This window comes from Nuphar pumila, chromosome 14, assembly GCF_984573655.1.
Source record: "Nuphar pumila chromosome 14, dmNupPumi1.hap1.1, whole genome shotgun sequence".
NCBI lineage: Eukaryota > Viridiplantae > Streptophyta > Magnoliopsida > Nymphaeales > Nymphaeaceae > Nuphar > Nuphar pumila.
The window spans coordinates 62,354,831-62,369,806 of NC_143262.1; positions in this window are offsets into that span (position 1 = coordinate 62,354,831).

The following is a 14,976-nucleotide window of genomic DNA, read 5'->3' on the forward strand; positions in this document are numbered from 1 at the left end:
TCTACTGAGAAAGATCAAGGTGAAGCCGGGCACCACGCCCGAAGATATGGCACAAATAGTGAATCAGGCGATGACTAACTCGCCTATTACTTTTTCAAATGAGGACCTGCCAAAGCCTCATTCATTCCACAACAATGCACTGTACATCGTGGTCAGGACCAGGGGCATGACTATCCCGCACGTACTTGTTGGATGGGGCAGCAATTTAAATATATGCCCAGAAATGAAAGCGAAGGCCCTGGGATTAAAAGAAGAAGAGTACGTGCCCAATCCCATTACCATCTATGACTTCGATAATCACGGGCAAACTGCAAAGGGCAAGATCTTCCTGGAAATTTTTATCAACTATTCAGTGCACACGGTTCTATTCCATGTCATCAATGTGCCGCCAACTTACAATCTTCTGTTGGGACGAACATGGATCCATAATGCCAATGTCGTCCCGTCAACTCTCCACCAGTGCATCAAGTGGTCCAAGGGCGGAATGATTACCACCATTCTGAGCGAAGACCCTGAAGAAAGGCTGTCACAGCCTATGATTCCTCGTTCAACATTCACAGCTGATATTCTCAGCATCCGAGAGGCAGAAGAAATCAATCTCAGTGAAAGCCTAGAGATGTTGAAGTTGAAAGATGTCATGGAAGAAGAAAACATGGCAACCACGGTCCAATGGCAGGGACCTTGTTTCTTCAAGTTAGGAGGTCGCATCAATTACACCTCCTTCAAAGATCATCCCTTATTTCCTCAGTTTTCCAAAGCCAGAAAGGGATTTGATCTGCTAGTAAAACATGGATACCAGCCATTCCGAGGCATGGGGAAGAATGAAGATGGTATATTGGAAGCCAATCATTCCTACTCAGCATTTAGACAACTCAGGGTTGAGATTCACCGGCCAAGATTCCAGCAAGAAAACAATATTTGTCAGAGGGAACAAGTGAAGATGATGCCTTAGTTTTCCTGCTTTCTTTTCTTATCTTTTTGTTAATCTTGTAGGGACGACGCAGTCTCATTTCTTTTGTCGATGTCTTATAAATACTTCATTTCCAATCAATGAAAGATCAATTTTCTCCTCACATCTGAGCATCTATCATTCTTATCTTATATTTTGTCGGTACCATTATTTCTTTGCTTTGTACAAAAGGCTTGTTTTTTACTTCTACTTTCTCCTAAAAACCTTTCTTACATTTTTAGGACCATTAACTCCTGAATCAATGAAAAAATTCATTATCAATCCCAAATATCTAAAATTGGCAAGGTTTCCTGAGATGAAAGACAGAGCAGAGGTCAGTCAGGCAGCAGAGCAGACCGAAGAGCCAGCCGAATTTGATTTCACCATTCAGAACTTGCCAAAATTTGCTCACATTCAGAAGCAGGATGAACCATCATCTTTGGTTCAAGATCCAACTTAAGATATCAACATTGGGTCGGAAGATGATCCAAAAATTCTCAAAATCGGGTCAGGTCTAAGCAAAGTCGAAAAAGCAAGACTCATCCAATTCCCTAAGAAGCATCAGGAAGTATGTGCCTGGACTTATGAAGATATGCCAGGATTAGATACCAAGCTGGTTGAGCATCGACTCAAGTTGAAACCAGAATCCAGACCAATCAAGCAGAAACTGAGGAAGTTAGACCCTCGAATTGAGCAGCAAGTCAAGGAAGGACTTGAAGATTTATTAAAAGCAGGCTTCATCCGGGCCATTGATTATCTAGATTGGTTAGCAAATATCGTAGCAGTCCCTAAAAAGAACGAAAAAATTCGGATCTGTATCGATTTCAGAGATCTCAATAAGGCTACCCCGAAAGATGATTATTCGCTTCCCAATATTGACCTGTTGATTGATAGCACAGCAGTTCATGCCATGTTTTCTTTTATGGATGGATATTCAGGCTATAATCAAATCAAGTTGGTCGTTCGTGATCAGTCGAAGACTTCATTCACTACCCCATGGGGAACCTTTTGCTATACAGTCATGCCATTTGGGCTTAAGAATGCCGGAGCGACTTATCAAAGGGCAATGGCCGTTATTTTCCACGATCAAATGCACAAGAATATGGATGCATATGTGGATGACATTCTGGTTAAGTCTAAAGAAGGAGAGGATCACCTTGATGCTCTTAGTCAAGTTTTTGAAAGACTTATCCTCTACAAGTTAAGACTTAATCCTCAAAAATGTATTTTTGGAGTTGAGTCTGGCAAATTACTCGGCTTCATTATCAGCAAGAAAGGAATCGAGGTGGATCCGGCCAAAGCAAAAGTCATTATTGATATGCCGCCTCCAACTAGTCTCAGGGAATTGTGAAGCCTTCAAGGGCGTATTCAGTCTATTCGCAGATTCATTTCCAATTTGGCTATGAGATGTGAACCTTTCAATCATTTGCTTAGAAAAGAAGTTAAATTTCAATGGGGACCAGAATGTCAACTCTCGTTTGAGCGCATCAAGCAGTATCTCCTTAATCCACCAGTTTTGAAGCCGCCAAAATTGAGGAAGCCTCTCCTACTATACATTTCTGTCAATCAGAATGCCTGTGGTGGATTCCTCGCGCAGTATAAAGAGGACAGCCTGATAGAGCACGCCATCTACTACGTGAGCAAAACTTTCATTGATTATGAAAAGAAGTATTCTCAGATGAAGAAAACTTGTCTAGCTCTGGTTTGAATGTGCTAGAAATTGAGACATTACTTGTTGGCTTCTGAAATTAAGTTTCTATTGAAACTTAATCCTCTCAGATACATTTTAGAACAACCATTTCTCACTGGATGGATTGCAAAGTGGCAAGTCCTTCTAATGCAGTATGACTTAGAGTATGTTTCTCAAAAGTCGATTAAAGGCCAAGCGATCGCAGATCAGTTGGCAGATTTTCCTTTGACAGAAGAAATTAAAGCAGAGGATGATTTTCCTAATGAGCACATCTGTAATATCCAACAGCCCCCAGTTTGGATTTTGTTATTCGATGGCTCTAAAAATATGCCTGGCATAGGGATTGGAGTCTTGCTAATCACTCCAGAAAAAGAAATGATCCCTTATTCTCTCAAACTTGGCTTCCAATGCACTCACAATATAGCCGAGTATGAAGCTTTAATACAAGGCCTCAAAATTCTGCAAAATTTCAGTGTCAAGAGAGTGCATGCCTTTGATGATTCACTACTTGTCGTCAGTCAAGTTAACACTGAATGGCAGGTAAAAGATTCAAAATTGATTCCGTATCAGAAGATCGCCTTAGCTCTTGTAGATGGCTTCGAAGAATTCCAACTCAATCACATAAGAAGAGAGCACAATCAGATAGCTGATGGCTTAGCCAGCTTGGGCTCCATTTTATCCTTCAAAGGCAGTGAATCATGTCGTTCTTTTGAAGTTGGCAGACTTGAGCAACCTGCTTTCGCTTCAACTATGCAAGTAAACCAGGTCGATCAGAAGGAAAAGCCTTGGTATCAAAATATCAAAAATTACATTGAGACTGGTGAATTTCCACCAGAAATGCCAAAAAGGGAGCAGCGTGCAATTCAGCGTATGTCGACCCGATATTTCATTCTTGCCAATATCCTCTACCGTCGTGGGTTCAGTTCTGAGTATTCAAGATGCTTAGACAAAGAAGAAGCTATGGAAATTATCCAAGAGGCACATGAAGGGATTTGTGGTGGCTATGTTGGCTATCAGACTCTCGTCAAGCAGATCGTTCGAGCAGGGTACTATTGGAATACCATGCAGCAGGACTGTCATAGATTTGCGAAGAAGTGCGTCAAGTGTCAAATGCACGCGCCTTACATTCATGCACCGGACACATATCTACAATCAGTCGTTTCTCCTTGGCCATTTTCTATGTGGGCTTTCGACGTCGTAGGCCCAATTACTCCTTCTGCTTCCAACGGCCACAAGTACTTTCTGGCTGCGACAGAGTATTTCACAAAATGGGTTGAAGTTATTACTCTACGCACAGTAGAAGGCCGTCATGTGGTTTCTTTCATTCACAAAAATATTCTTTGCTGCTTTGGCATACCACATGATATTGTTTCAGATAATGGAAGCCGTTTCAAAAATGAGAGGATGAAAACATTTTGTTCTAAATTCAGAATTTGCCATCATTTCTCAGCTCCCTATTATCCTCAAGGGAATGGCCAAGCAGAAGCCACCAATAAAATTTTGATTCGTATTATGGAAAGGACTGTGAAAACAGGTCAAGATTGGCATGAGAAAATCCATGATGCACTTTGGGTGTACCGAACCACCATTCGGACTCTGACTAACGCCACTCCTTCAGAACTTGTTTACGGATATGAAGTAGTGTTGCCTCTTTATATCCAAAAGCCTGCTCTCAAATTTGCTTCACTTATAGAATTTTCACTTGATCAGTATCAGCAGCAGAGATTGGTGCAGCTGGATTTACTCGACGAAAAGAGACTCAAGGCAGCAAAGCATGCTCAAGCTTATCGACAAAGGATAGCTCGACACTATGCCAAGTCCGTCATTGAGAGAAAATTTCGAGTTAACGATTTGGTGCTTAGATCAACAGCTCATATCAAGCATCGACCACGGGGCAAGTGGTCGCCCAATTGGGAAGGTCCCTATGTGGTTAAGGAAGCATTGCCTCGCAATTCGTATCGTCTAATCAATGCAGACGGGGTGGAAATGCCAGACCCTATCAACGCCTTACATCTGAAGAAATTTTATACTTAGAATTTTCATTCTAAAGCCTTTTGTACTATTCAAAGAGTCATTTCAATAAAACAAGGATCTTCTATCAATTCTTACATTCTTCTCCATAATACTGGGGCATTTTATTTCGATCTATAATCATCTTCTCTCATCATATGCAGGCAGGATTAGACAAAATCTCTTTTCCTCAAAATTTAATTAATTCTCAGTTGATCTTGTGATCTTTATTTTTCATTTCATTTGATTCACTTTTAGTTTGATCAAATTTTCATCAAGCTATGGCACAGTTCTGTCAAGTTTTAACAAATTCTTCAATCTTATTAAAATTCCATCTACCTTTATCTTTAAAAATACCCTTTCAGGTTAAGGGATAAACCTGATGCCTCCTGTCAATGAGGTATTTTCTTTGTTATTTCCCCCGTTCAGGACAAGGGGACAAAATCCTGAAAGTCGACCACATGCAAATAAGCTATGATGGTCCATTAATTTTTACCAAAGAATCTGTATTTTTAAAAATTTCACTTTGTTTAGCTCATCTTTACAACCCAGTCCTCGCACTAGGGTATTTCTCAAAATCTTCAATCATATATTGAGCTCATTTGGAGGATTTGATCCTCACACCAATAACTTTTTACATTCAGTCTTCTGATCAAATACGTTCCTTTTGCAAAATTCAAGTTCTGACTTGAACTTCCCAAGATTTGATATTTTCAAAAGATCCGGCATCTCACTAGTCGTGTATTTTCCCAAAAAGATCCGGCATCTCGCTGGTCATGTATTTTCCCAAAAGGATCCAACACTCGATGGTCATGTCTCCCAAAAGATCCAGCATCTCGCTGGTCATGTATTTCCAAAAAGATCCAACACTAGTTGGTCATGTATTTCCAAAGGATCCAGCATCCTGTTGGTCATGTATTTCCAAAGAATCCAACATCTCGTTGGTCATGTATTTCCAAAAAGATCCAACACTCATTTGTCATGTATTTCCAAAAGATCCAGCTCCCGCTGGTTGTGTATTCCAAAAGATCAAACCCTTAGGGTGCGACTCCTCAATTCTATCATTTCCAAACCTTCAAGATCTTCAATCTCTCAAATTCTATCAGTTTTCCAACCTCTGGTTGTAATATCTTCAAAATCTCATCATTTTCTCAACCCCCGGGTTATAATCTCCCAAATTCAATCACTTTCAAACCATCAGATTAAATCCTTCATTTTCAAAATCCAGTCTGTTTAACTGGTCGGGATTTGAAATCCAGTATTTTTCACTGGTCGGGATTTGAAATCCAGTTTTCATAACTGGTCGGGATTTGAAATCCAGTATTTTTCACTGGTCGGGATTTGAAATCCAGTTTTCATAACTGGTCGGGATTTGAAATCCAGTATTTTTCACTGGTCGGGATTTAAAATCCAGTTTTCATAACTGGTCAGGATTTGAAATCCAGTATTTTTCACTGGTCGGGATTTGAAATCCAGTTTTCATAACTGGTCGGGATTTGAAATCCAGTATTTTTCACTGGTCGGGATTTGAAATCAAGTTTTCATAACTGGTCGGGATTTGAAATCCAGTGTTTTCACTGGTCGGGATTATCAAAATCCAGTTCCTCATAACTGGTCGGGATTTCCAAAACCTAATGTATTTCATCAGTCAAGTTTTCTAAAGTCTGATTCTTACATCATTTCTTTTAATTACAGCTAAAGATCTCATCAAAATCTATATTGAGTGATTATTTCACAAAAGAAATCTGGAACATTATGCCAATTTGCTAAAAACACTTGTTGATTCTAAAAAACTGATTTCACAAAAGAATCACCTCAGATTACCTCTAGTATTTCTTTTCAAAAGGGTGAAGCATCTTTGCGGAAAAGAGGAAAAATTCAAAATATTTTCCTGTTGATCAACTAAAAGGATGTGAGAAATATCCTCGATATGATCAGTGAAAGAAATCTTCAATGATGTTGAAAAGCCAGAAGCGAGTTAATATTGATCATGGCTATGGCGCATGTTTAAAAATGGCTATCTGGCAATTAGGCAGTGGAAATATCTTGAGTTATAAAAAGAATTCACTCAACCCATAACTTCTCATTCGTTTAAAGTTGCAATCAAATATCCGCAAAAGGGATCTCTCAACTGTCGTCAAGATGAAGACGAATAGACGAGTTAGACCCCCGGGGCCAAAGAAGATTCGGATCATCTCTGAGATGAAGGAGCTTGTGAAGGATCCTTCCAGGGAAAGTTTAGATCACCGTCAAGATGAAGACGAGTGTGATGAACCTACCGACAAACCCTAAAAGATATTTGATTTCTGCTATCATCTAAAGACCCTTTTGAGCCAATGTCATCAATAGAATCCCTGAGAAAAGAAAGAAGAATTGGAACATCTCCAAGATGAAGGAGTTTGTGACGTACCCTTCCCCGAAAAAGATGGAAAAGTCAGGACACATCCAAATGAAGGATGATGTGAAAAACCAAGAAAGTTCAATGACTCAAAAAGAGTGCAAGAAGATCATCGTGGGAAAACACTCAGATATCAAACTGCCAAAGTTGCCAGAAGTCATCTTTTCTCATGCAAAATTCTTTTATCAATATCTTCTCACTACTTGTTATTATGAAATTAAGAATATTTCTTCTCTTCTCATATCAGGGAAATGGATAGCTTCCTTGAAGAAAATCATCAACGCTAAAATTTTGAATTTGACTCTTAGAACCGAGGAGTTAACCTCGATGGAGGAAATACCCTAGGTAAAAGAGGGAATATCTTTTGCACATACGTGCACATTTTAAAGTGTTGTGAGTCAACTATAATTTTATCTTATTGACAAAATTTTTCGGCTATTCCAAGAATGAAATAAAAATTCGATATTCATTTTGATGCAACCTAGCGTTGTTTATATCTTCTAGGAAAAGTCGCCTCATTCAGTTGAAGTATCTCTTCCTGTCCCATCACGGTTTCTCCATTTGAGAAATCTGTATGGTAGATTTCCCACTCAGGTTAAGGGTCAAAACCTGAATTTTCTGCAAGAGGTCATTTGATTTCAAAAAACTATTTCAGTCTCAACAATGAGACGCCCAAAATCATCCCTTTTTCCAAGCTTTAGGGAACCCTATATTTTTCTCCTTTCACAAAACCCCTTTCGGATTTGTTCGTCCAAATTCTGAAGGTCCCATTATGGTTTTTCCAATTGAGAAACTCGTATGATAGATTTCCTATTCAGACTGAGAGTTAACCCGGAACCTCGCTTCGCGAGGTATCTTCCTTTCAGGTTTGGGTTAAATCTGAGTATCGTTTCGACGAGATTCCTTGTTTTGACAAAATGTTTTCTCCCAGTCCCATCATGGCTCTTCCCATCGAGGAATTCATGCTTCATATATCCATCCAGAATAGGATCCTACTTGAGCTTCATTTCACGAGACATTTTCCAAAAATGTCCCATCAAGGTTCTGTAAACACCCCAAATTTTCACCCTCATCTAGTGTTTGTCCATTTCATATGTAATTGCATATCACTGCATACATTTTGCATATCATTTCATCGCATTGCATAGCACTGCATGTCATCCCATCTCATTTTCGAGATCCAGCACTCCTGTTTTTAAAATATTCAATCCAGATTCGGGTTTTTAAAACTTTTCTTTCAAAAACAATTTTAAAACCTGGGTTTTTATTCAACATTTTGTCATTTTCCAACCCCCGGGACCTTATATTTTGAAATACTTTCTTAGAAAATGATCTGGATTCATTTCAAACTCAATTTCAATTGATTTTAATTCTCAGATGAGGCCCATTTAGGTGGTGTCGCTTCTGGATTCTTTCACTTATCAAAAATCTCAAAAATTTTAGAGTCCTAGTTGGATCAGGACTCTTTTTCCAGAGTCTTAGTCGGATCAAAACTCTACTTTTCACTACCTTTTTACCTATTTTCGGAGAAAACCTTTCAAAATCTTCTGTTTTGGCCAAAATCTTCTGTTTTGGCCAAAATATTAGAGTCCTAGTTGGATCAGGACTCTTCTTCAAGAGTCCAGTCGGATCAGAACTCTTCTTCAGAGTTTTAATCGGATTAGAACTCTAATCTTTCACAACCATTTTCAATCAAATCTTTCAAAATGAGTCAGAAACTCAGAGTTTTAGTCAAAACATGACTCTGTTCAGAGAGTCCTAGTTGGATCAAGACTCCGATCTTGATTTCAAATTTTGAAAGAATCTTTCAAAAAAATCTTTTCATCTATCAAAACTGTTGCGCTTTTATCAAAGAATTTTAAAATTCTGAGGTTTTATCTCAGAGTCCTGATCAAATCAGGACTCTACCCCAGAGTCCTGATCGAAGTAGGACTCTATCCAAAATTGATGTTCTCGCTTCATTTTCACTGGTTTTCAAAAGCTTTGCCCAAGTTTCATCATTTGCTCATCAGAAAACCAAATCTTTTAGAGTTCTGATCGAATCAGGACTCTTTCTTAGAGTCCTAATCAGAACAAGACTCTCAACCAAAACTTCAATTTCATCCTGTTTTTAACTATTTTCCAAAATTCTCTCATTTGTTTTCTCAGAAAATCCAAAAATCTGAGAGTCCTAGTTCAATCAGGACTTTGTCCTCAGAGTCTCAGTTGAATCAGAACTCTGTTTTATTCCAATATTCGTTATTGTTTTCACTGTTTTGACAAGTTCTTTCATTTGTTTTTCAGAAAAATACCAAAAAAAACTAGAGTTTCAGTCCGATCAGAACTCTGTCCCGGAGTCCTAGTCCAGTCAGGAGTATGTTTTGAAGTCTGTTTTTATTCCCTTTTCACTTATTTCCATTTGTTTTCAAAAATTAGGTCATTTTGTAGAGTCCAGTTAATTCAGGACTCTATTTCAGAGTTCTGATTGAGTTAGGAGTCTAACCCTGGCTGTATTTTCTGACTTATTTCACCATTTTCGATGAAATCTTTTCAAAAACTTCTTCATTTGGCTTTTAAAAACCAAAATCACAGAGTCCTAAAAATCCAGGACTCTAACCCGGAGTTCCAGTTCGCTTGAAACTCTACTTTCAAAACTTTGAATTTTAAGTATTGATTTTAACCCCTTTTCAAAGCCATTTTCAGTATTTATTTCAAATTTTCAAAACTCGATGTGGGTCCACTCAATTGGCACCATATCCAGAAGAGTGCTGACTCGGTTAGAACCCTATGCTATTTTAAAAATTCTAATTTTAAGATTGCTTTTGAAAATTCTTTTGAAAACTCCTTCAATTTCAGGTTTTAAAATCATTTTTTTTGAAAAACTCAAGTAGGGCCCACTCGGGGTGGCGCCATATTCGAGTAAGTCAGGGCTAGACTAGGGTTAGTCAGTGTCTTGATTAGTGTTAGGGGTTTAGAAGAGTTAAAATTTATTTTGAAAACTCATTTTGAAAGTTAGTTTTTAAAGGTTTTTAAAAGGTGTTTTAAAACTCAAATGTGGAAAATGCCAAGTGGCATCACATTTGGGGATTTTTTAGGATTAGCTAGGGTTAATTAGGCATTATTTAGGATAATTTAGGCTAGGGGTATATAGGTAATCCTCTACAAAAATCGCCCCCCTTCGGAGAGTCCAAAATTTTCAAAATTGTGATTTTTAAAAACCTAAAAAAAATACTATAAATAGGGGACCTAAAGGGGGTCAAAAGGGGGTCTTTTCTCTCTCAAATTTTCGTGGGTTCTCTCTACTTTCCATCATCTCCACCTTCCTCCATTGCAGCTGCAAGCACCAAGGTAATATTTTTAGTTTTATTCAATACTTTTTCATGTTTTAAATCAATTTTAGCCATTGGTGCCATCCCCTTCATGGATTAAACCATGGATTCAAGTCCAAGAACCTCAAGAGAGGTTCAAGAAAGTGATCGAACTCTGTTTCATGGTGTTTACAGGGATTCTAATCTATTAGAATCAATTTTAGCATTAGTCTTTGCATTATTAACCAATAAAATACATGATTTACCCTTTTAATGGGTTAAATCTATGTTTTAAAGGTAATATTGAATTCCAGCCATTGATTCCCTGATTTTATTTTATTTTCATGGTTTATTCATGTTTGTTTTACGTTCTATAGCATAGAAATAATTTTTATTTACTGTTTTATGGTTTATTTTATTGTTTTCATTAGTTAATGCATATTTTCTCAAGTTTCTTAGATTTCTGTGTGTTTTTTTAGTTTAGAACAGAAAAGAGCATGCTGTTTCGGATTGAAATATGTGCTGTTAATTTCTAATTTTTTTATATGTGATGCATGAATATGTTATTGATCTACTGTAAAAAAATCAGACTTTGTAGACTTTGGAAACTCTGTTAGAAAAATCAGACATCAAATCAGGTTTTTAAAACTTTAAAATCGTTGTTAAAATCAAGAGGGTAACTTGTTGTGATGATATTTTTCTCATCGTATATACAATTTTAAATATGTAAAGTGCCATGGATTCATATTGATTAGATCTAGCTACTGTGAAATTTTCAGAATTTTTTATTACTGTTTAGTATTTTTTCTCTGTCAGAGACTCTGATTTTCAATTTAAAACTCGTTAGGGTTTTCCAAAACCCTAATCAGACTTGTGTTGTTTATAAATCCCAAACTACAGATCCGATTCATGATCTGTAAAAAGTGAGTATTGTTATTTTTCTGTCATCTGTTCACTGTTAAAATCTTAGATATTTTGAATGAGCACTGCTATTTTACTTGGAATTTTCAATTGAAAGTATCAGTTAAGACCAAAGTTAAAATCAATATATTCAAGTCCGGATTGTCGGATAGGGATCTCCCTGGTTTTAAAAGCTTTTTCAGATCTGTAATAAAGAAAAGTTCTGTTTTATTATCTATTTGTTCTCTGTAAAATTTTATAAATTTTCATGGAGGTTTGACCCCTGGTTTGGGTCTTGTACTGAGACTGGTTGGTGAACTTGGTTAAAAATAGCATATTTTTAGGGTTTAATGCAATTTTCGAATTAATTTAATGCCAAAAAAATAACTTTATAATTCTAATCTGATATTAGGGTTATAAAAAGTGCAGGTACCAATTTTGAGGATTTTTAGAATCCGTTTGATGCTTGAATGGCTTAAATTTCAAAACAGGGCACCCGACGAATTCCAAAACACTGCAAAATCACAAAATTTGTGATATTCTTAGATTTTTGTGTATAAGCATGTATTTTTAGGGTTTAATCATGTTCATAATCATATTATGATACTTTAGGTTAAATTTGATGTTCATTTGATTTCATTTAGTGCATAAAACCTAAGTTTTTACCAAAATCTATTTCAGAAAACCCTGATTTCAAGGCCATAGTCTTGCTATCGGGGGCAATTTGGTCCTTTTACCTAAATTTCGAAATCCCTAACCCTAATTTTCATATTATTAATCATGCCACATCATATTTAGTTTGATTCATCATTATTTGTATTTCAAAACTTGCATTTTACCAAATATCTTTCTGAAAACCCTAATTTCAAGGCCATAGTCTTGTTATTAGGGATATTTTGGTCATTTTGACCCCAATTTCGAAATTTCATATCTTATATTCATGTTTATTCAAGTTTAATTCATATTTTTATATTTTTGATTTAAGGGAATCAATGAAAAGGCTTATATCTAGCAAAATCCTGTAATTTCTAGATATTACTAGATAAATCTAGAAAAGCCAACATATCATTACTAACAAAGTTTTCTAGTTTTGCAGGTACATTGAAGATTTTAATTTCATGTATTTAAATTTGATTAGTGATGTAAATTATAATTAATTTGGGAATAAGAATTTCAATTCCTGCTTAGCTTAGGCAGCATTGCATATAGTTTATTTTTTTAAATAATGTTAATGTGTGATGGATGATGATTCATGCATATTCAAACTCACTATGGTCTACATGAATGGCACATACACTAGCTTTTATGAAGTTTATAAACTTGGAGGAATTCGTATTTATGGCCATAGTCAGAATATGAAGAATATCTAGATTTATGATCTTCACATTAGCCACATTCAGCCTACACTCTTAGGCTAACTTCAAAATGCACTACATTTCTCAAAAATACAAAAAGTATTTCTCAATTCCTCAAATCCATATTCATTCATTTCATGCATTTGCCAATTCCAATTCAAATCTCAATTCAAAGAAGTTCATTTTCTCAAAAGTTTCTAAGTCTTATTCAAAAATTGATTTTCTCAAAATATGGATTTGCCAATGATATTTCAAGTATTTCCCAAGTTCCAAATTCGATTTTCTAAGTTATATTTTCAATTTCAAAGTTTGAATTCAAAGAAATCAAGTTCTCTAAAGTTATTTCACATTTTTGAAAATTGATTTTCACAAAAATCTCTTGTATACTTCAGAAATCAATTTTCACTTTCTCAAATACAGCATCTCAACCCTAATTCACGATTTTCCATGTGATATCCTTTCCAAGTACTTCAGTTATTCAAAGCAAACATTATGTTTTCAAATATACATTTTCAGAAAATTCATAACAATGCCTGATTCTATGTGCATTTAGAAATTAGAATATGATTTAGATAAGTTGAATAGAGTAGAGCAGTAGATTGATCCTTGGTTCAATTACCCCTGTTAAAGGTGGCAGGAACGGTTGAACCTCGTACCGACAGGCGAGTCCCATTCTTTGGAATAATCCCGCATTTTAAAAATGGAGGCGAGTTATTTTCAAAAATTTTCAAAGGTCAGTTTGACCCGCAAAAGTTAAAAAATTTTGCGATGATAACAGGTTTGGCGACCGAGATGGGACCTGTCTTCGCCTGATCAATTTAATGCTCTACTTAGTTCAAGTTGTCAAAATCGATTTCCATGGAATGTCAACTTTTAATTTATGCTATCATGTGAACCTACGAGCCTAGGCTTGAACCCAGCTGACATGGACTGCATGTAGACTAGGTATGGTTTGGTAGGACCATATTGAGGAGGAAATTTTTTATGCTCACATAGACTTAGGTCTAATACAACCCTCCTCAATCTAGGTTTGATTGAAAACAATGTTTGCTTCTTCAAAAATTTTAAAATCTCTATCTCTTTAGGTTTTAGAGCCTTCTGATTTGATTGCATGTGCTCATATTTTTCAAAAACCACACCACCTATATTGTCCCGGTCTTCACGTTGCTGGGCTCTCTTCCAGAACCATAGTTCGGGACAGAGCCTCACAACTGGGCCACCTATTTGGGTGAAACCCCCCCTACCACGTACCAAGGGCCATAGTCCAACGTATATCGGTAGGTGCTCAAGGATGTTGGAAAACTTGAACCTAGAACCAGAGGAATTGATTTTATGCCACGTACATCGAGCCTTGGCTTGAGTATATAGGCATAGCATGATTGGACACAGATGATCGGAACCTTAGAGTTAGGATTAAGGTCCTACAGCTATTTCAAAATTTGTGCATCTAGAGTCAGCTTTTAGGGAATGTTGTATGTGCATACTTGTTTATGCAGAATGTGATTGAATGTGTTATTTCCTTTTTATTTTCCATATTTTCCCAATTTTCTAAAATACTAGACGATTTTCTCAAAATTCCCCCAATCTATGTCCATGTATTGTCCATGTTTTAAATCTTGGACGATTTTCCAAATACTTCATTTTCCATTTATTTCTTCATATTTCATCAAACCCTGGACGATTTTCCAAATTTCCCTTAATTTCCTTCAAAACTCCAGGTGATTTCCCATCTTTCCTGTCTTCTGGATCTCGAATTTCCTACTTTATTTTTATCCTGCCTGCATTTCCCTCAAATTTCCTGTATTTTCTCAAGTCTTATTCCAATTTTCCATGTTTTCCAGTCTGATGGCATCCAGTCAGCTTGATTCAGTCTTCCCTGAGGGTCACATCTCCTACGAGGTGCGACAAAGTCTTCCCGAGCATCGAGTCCTCAGCACCGGATCCTTCTTTCCCTGGTGGTACTATTTATGGTTCAAGAATTTCTCTCGTATGTTTCCGAACCACTTGAACGATTGTGGATTAGAACTGGCGTCCGCAGTGGGAATGCAGACAGTTAACGGCAATTTGATCCACGCACTGGCGGAGCGGTGGAATCCGAGCACTTTTACCTTCTGGTTCCCATGGGGAGAGATGACAGTACTGATAGATGAATTTTCAGAGATTATGGGATTGCCCGAGCCAGCCGATCAGCCTGGAGATCCATTGGAGAAACAGTTTCTGATTAATGTTAAGGGTCTGGACCCTAAGGATGCCTTAGCTCGCATGACAGGACGCAAGTCTTGGCCATTGATAGAGGAGGATGGAAACAAATATGTGGACCTGCTCGAAATCTACAGACAGTATGGGACATTTGCAGAAGTCAGTTCGTTGTCTCGAACAGCTCGAGA